The sequence below is a fragment of the Lotus japonicus genome, chromosome 2 (genome assembly GCF_012489685.1).
Source record: "Lotus japonicus ecotype B-129 chromosome 2, LjGifu_v1.2".
Classification (NCBI taxonomy): Eukaryota; Viridiplantae; Streptophyta; class Magnoliopsida; order Fabales; family Fabaceae; genus Lotus; species Lotus japonicus.
In genome coordinates this window covers 20,318,850-20,324,837 of record NC_080042.1, presented here as the reverse complement: position 1 = coordinate 20,324,837, position 5,988 = coordinate 20,318,850, and the positions used below count along the sequence as shown (strand labels likewise).

At 42.2% G+C, this 5,988-nt stretch overlaps 1 non-coding gene across 1 annotated transcript; it reads right to left on the bottom strand.

Annotated features, from left to right (window-relative positions):
• Positions 1–2,389: 2,389 nt before the first annotated feature.
• Positions 2,390–2,493, bottom strand: LOC130741572 (small nucleolar RNA R71). The gene has a single exon (XR_009020463.1). It is a non-coding gene; the product is annotated as a small nucleolar RNA R71 (small nucleolar RNA).
• Between the last annotated feature and the right edge of the window lie 3,495 nt (positions 2,494–5,988).

The window sequence follows — 5,988 nt, the reverse complement described above, 5'->3', positions numbered from 1 at the left end:
TCAAAGTCTAGAGGTTTCTAAGACTTAATATTGCCTCTAATAATCAATCACTTTTTAAAAAGACATAAAATCACACATAGCTCAAGTAATTCACAAAATATTATTAAATAATATTATTAAAATAGTATGCCATAAAACCGGGTCTTACACTCAAGCTACGTCCAGTCCACCTGTTATGGTGATTTCTTCCTTCGTTGAATGAAGACAATCCACTAATCAAAGGTTGTTACAACTACACTAGAACAACTTGCTCATTGACTAACACACCTAAGAACTAGCAACCACTAAGACACACAAGTTTAGGTCCCTTAAGGAATACAAACAATATGATCAAAGTTTAGGTTTACAAAGAGTGCTTCTAAAACAAGCAAGGTGTAAACAGATTTAAAACAATGAAGAAAATGATTGCTAAGGTATTCGCTGAGTGTAGATTGTATGCAATAAGTTTCTTACCATTTTCTTCCTTTCTTCATCCTTTATATACTTCAAGCCTTGAGAGATTTTTCCGTTAGGAAATTCTATCCGTTGGAGGGTACATCTGGAATTTCCAAATCGTACAATGGCTAATCCTTGTTAGGTGGTGGTCAGGATAGTACACTGCGATTGTACTATTTGATAGTGACCCTTTTCCTTTTACATTTGACTTATGATCTTCAGAGGCGCTTCAAATGTGAACTTGTGAAGCTTCTAATCAGAGTCACGAGGATGCTTGGATCTTCAGAACTTCAAGTCTTCAGCATCTGGACCGTTCCCTACAGAACTCCTGGTCTTCAGAGTAGAAGCACTTGGTCTTTAGAGCCAGCTTTCTTTGGGTCTTCAGAATCTTCAAGTCTTCAGAGTTTTTGACCATTCACTCAGAACTTCTGGTTTTCAGCACTTGAATCTTCAGAACCCACATCAGAGCTTTTATCTTCAGAACATCTGAAGCAATGAACTACCGTTAATCAGAACATAGTTGTTGTTCCATTGTTATGTTGTATGCATTTTAGCTAAGTTAAGTTTTTGGCCAACATGTCGGACCCGTTGTCACAACATCTTGCCTGCGACATCTGTCCCTGCAAAAGCTGCAATGAGTTGGCTAGGTTTTCTGTGAAGCTTCGTTTTGATTACTTGGTGATCAAGCTAGGGTATTTCTGGAAGCTTCTATGCGCTGTTCAAGGATTATATTCTATGTGATCAAATCAGTTTCAATGATTTCATCTGAGGATTTTGTGGGAGTTTTATTTCAGGAAAAGGAAACTTTTTATTGAAGACTTTTCTGCAGATTTGTTTCCTGGTAACTCCCTGCGTGTTGTGTGGACCTTTGCTCGTCCAAGCCCATCGAGGACAAGGCCTGGATGACTGCTATATATGAAGACCGAAACCTAGTGTTTAGGTAGAGAGCTTCTGTTGAGTCAAACTAGGGTTTACTCTTGTCTGTGTTCACACTTGTTGTTCTCTCAGCATATTCATGTGTTGATTCTTTTGCTGAGAGTTATGTTTTTGTTGTTTGATCATGAGATATGTCTCTTGTTTTGAGCTTTTGAATCACTGTGGCAGTGATTGAGAGAAAGTGAGAGGGGCTCTCATACTTAGGGGGAGGACTAAGTAATAATCACTTGTAGAGATAGGTAGAAAAGGCTGTGAACTGTGGCAGTTCAGTTAAGACCTTTTGTGTACAATTTCTCTGAATAGTTGATTATATTTCTCTTGGGTGAAAACCCTCCAGACGTAGGTGATTTTGCACCGAACTGGGTTAACAATCCCTTGTGTCTTGTTTCTGTTTATGTTCTTTATATTGCATATTCAATTAACTGTTGTGTATCATGTTGTACAAGATGTCTTAGACATCTGGTAGAACATCTGTCCTCGTGTGCCAGAATTTCAATAGTGAGTGTAGAAGCGGTTTGTTGGTCAACATTTTGGTCTTTGACTTCTGATGAATACCACTTTCAATCAAAATTAGAACCTGTTTGTCAAGCACACAAAAGAAAAACGTTAGAGTACCAAAGTTATTCATACACAAAATATATACTTGTTATCATCAAAACCTAGAGATGTACACAGAACCAAATCTTGGTCTTACAAGCTGGGGCGCTCAAGTTCTGTACACTTGCAGATTAGAAACTTTGAGTTGAGACCGATATTCATCAACTTGGTGAGCCAAAGACAATACGGTGGAGGTGCTTTGGAAGATCCACATGATCACATGGAGCGGTTCATCCGGAATTGCAATACTTACCGGGTGAACAACATTCCTACAGATGCAATCCGGTTGAGCTTGTTTCCATTTTCTTTGAGGGACACGGCTGAGGAGTTGCTGAATTCACAACCTCAAGGGAGCATCACTACTTGGGAAGACTTAGCGGAAAAATTCACAATAAGGTTCTTCCTAAGAGTTCTTTTGAGGAAGCTGAAAAATAACATCATGGCCTTTGCTCAAAATGCAGAGAATCTCTATGAAGCATGGGAGCGTTTCAAGAAGCTCTTGAGGAAATTTCCCCAACACAACCTTTCCCAAGCCGAACTAGTTGCAAAGTTTTATGATGGTATACATTACTCTTGAAGGTTGGGCTTGGACGCGGCTTCTAATGGAGAGTTCGATGCTCTTCCCCCACAAGCGGGGTATGACTTGATAGAAAAGATGGCAGTGAGAGCCATGAACTCTGAAAATGATCGCCAAACCCGAAGGAGTGTGTTTGAAGCCGAAGCTTATGACAAGCTCATGGCCTCCAACAAGCAACTCTCGGAACAAATGGCGGAGATTCAAAAGCACATAAAGGCGACCAAGGTGGTCGGTGCTAGTGTAGCCAAAGTGGAGTGTGTGACTATTGTAGGGCCTCATGTTAGTGAACTTTGTACCATGACTAGTGAGGATGAAGAGGTCAAAGCTATGGGTCAAATGAGAAACGACCCGACCTCTAATACTTACCATCCGAGATGGAGAAACCAACCCAACTTCTCTTGGAGGGAGCAAGGCAATAAAGGACAAGGGGAAAACTTTCAAAGGCAATTCCCCAATCAAGGTTTCCGAGGTCAAAGCTCTATACTATCTCAACAAGTCCAAGAGCAAGTTGGTGAATATGGTGGTGGCAAGAAGAGCTTAGAGGAGCTATTGGAGAGCTACATCAACCGCACGGAGAAAAACTATAAGAACCAAGAGGCGGCTATCAAGAACTTGGAGAACCAACTTCGCCAGCTGGCCAAGCAAATTGCCGAAAGGCCTCAAGGTAAATTTCCTTTCGATACTATCTCCAATCCCGAACAAGAAAGTGCTTCTGCTATGACTACTAGAAGTGGTAGAGTGTTGAATGGGTTAGAAAAGAAAGCAGAGGGAGAAAAAACGAGGAATAGTTGAGGAGGAAGTGAATGTTCCTATTAAAACTAGAGTGACGAATGATCTTATTCCTGAACTTGGCAAAGCTCCATTTCCTAAAGCATTGACTAAAAATAATTTGGATAAAAAGTTTTCAAAATTTATGGATGTTTTTAAGAAACTCCATATCAATATCCCTTTTTCTGATGCTTTGGAAAAATGCTTATCTATGCTAAGTTCATGAAGGACATTTGAAGTAAGAGAAGGAAGTTGAAGGAGGTTGATGAGACGGTGATATTGACCGAAGAATGTAGTGCAATCTTGCAAAAGAAAATGCCAAGGAAGAGGAGAGATCCCGGAAGCTTCACTATTCCGGTTGAGATTGAGGGTTTGTCGGAGGTTGAAGCATTGTGTGATTTGGGAGCGAGCATCAACTTGATGCCGCCTAGTATGATCAGGAGGTTAAATCTAGAAGAGGTCACCCCGACTATGCTCTCCTTACAAATGGCGGATAGATCCCTGAAAACACCATATGGGATTGTTGAGGATGTGATGGTGAAGGTGGACAAGTATGTGTTCCCTGTGGACTTTATGGTGTTGGACATGGAGGAGGATGCCAAGATTGCTCTCATTCTAGGCCGACCCTTCTTAGCCACTGGCAGGGCTAAGATTGATGTTGATAAGGGTCAGCTCATTCTCAGAGTTGGTAAGGACAAGGTAAAGTTTTCGGTTTTCAATCCTAATTTGCAAACTAACCTTAATGATGATTTTGTTTGTGATGTGATCAAAAGCTTGTCCAGGTCATCAAAAGATACCCTTAAAGTGAAGGAAGAAGATGTTGAGCTCAATCAAGCTCTCATAAATCTTGTTAGTGAAAACAAGTACGAGGGGTCTAAAGATGAGAATTTCCAAGCCCACATGGCCCGGTTCACACAAGCTAGTCACCTTGTAAAGATGGAAGGTGTGACTAGTGATGAGCTTAAGATTAAGCTCTTCCCTCACTCCCTGAAGGGGGAAGCAAGGATTTGGTTTGATGGTTTAGATGATACCCTCTCTTGGGAGGAGTTGATCCAAAGGTTTTGTGCAAGGTTTCTACCTTGCACATGTGGAAGGAAGATTGATGGTAATGAATTTCCTCCCTAACACCAAAGGAAGGAGAGTCCACCTAGGACTATAACTTAGGGCTGCTTGGGAGACAACCATGACTGCTTTATTTTGTTTGTTTGGTTGTTTTATCTTGCAGGAAGAGAGAGCATGCAACTCAATAGCCTCCATGCTTGACTTGGAGAGGAGGTGTATCTCTTTCCTTTAAGTTAATTCATGCATTTTTAGCATATTTTCTCTTTATAGATCTTCATTTTTCTGTTTGATCATGCATTGTTTTAGTTAGAGTTGTGGTTGGGTCATTACTTACCTATGCTTACACAGTTCTCTAGTCTGCTCCCTAACATATTGCTTGTAACACCCCGATTTCGGTGGCGTCACTTTAGTAACCAAAAAGAAAACAAAGCGTAAAAACGTGAATATTTTTTTTTCGATATTGTTTTAAGTAAATAAAAGGCTTGTCGAAATAAAGACTCATCGACGAAAGATAAACATGACTAATGTACAGATATATTTACAGCCCCCACTGTAAGTAGCATGCCACGTCACGAGTAACCTCCAGTGACGGGAAAGTAGTGCCCGTGGGCAAATATGTACAAACCAAAATGAAAGGTCAAGTATTCAGAATACAGTCCTCCCAACGAAAGTAGGTCAGCCCAAAAACAGCCCGAAGACCTCCTAGTCCGACCAACTCTCTGTGATTCCCGTAAAGAGAACCACACAAAAAGCTAAAGGTCGGGGACCTACCCTGCCCCAAAATGAGAAACTGAAGACCAAAGCCACAACGCTACTCCTACCCTAATCCTGACTAGAGGAGCACACCACAGCACTCCTAACTACGCATCGTCAAGGTCGTCGTCTGAATCTGAATCCAAGACGACTAGGTCTATGACTGCATCTGTCTCCACAGCTGGTCCTGGGGGTCCTGAACCCGATCCCAAATCAACAGCAGCCGCAACAGTGGGTGAGCTAGAGTCTGATGAAGTCCCTCCCACAGGCACCTCCTCCGAGGGGTCCTCGTCGTCCGAAGGCGACGGTGGTGGTGGTACTACAACTCCAGGTCCACAGTGCACACCCGGTGGTAGGTTAAAGCTGACGGTGTAGCGTCTCAAAACTCCGTGCGTCAGGTTTCCCATCCTGTCGACGCGATCCTCCATTATTCGCCCCGAATAGATAGCTCGGTGACCGGCGGGGTCGACCACCCATGAGCCCGGGGTGTCCTGGTCCAGCATCTCGAACCTAGTCCCCCCCGAAGGGACGACCATCTCGAACCAATCCGCCATAGACATCTGACAATAAGGGCATACATAGCCCCCCAAACACAGGTAGCACGCGCGAGGGTCAACTCAATGAATTACATAATAGTACATCCAATAGGTAAAGTTTAAGCAGTAGCTACATAGGCTTAGATATGAATGACAACATTATAAATTTTATATCTTACCAAATGAAAATAAATAATGTTTGCTGACAATTAACATATCTCAAACAAGATTAACAAGTATCAAACACACGCGGCAACTAAGTCAGTATGTATGGTGCATGAATGCAATGACGAGGAACAAGATGCAATCCGGAAGGATGGGCAC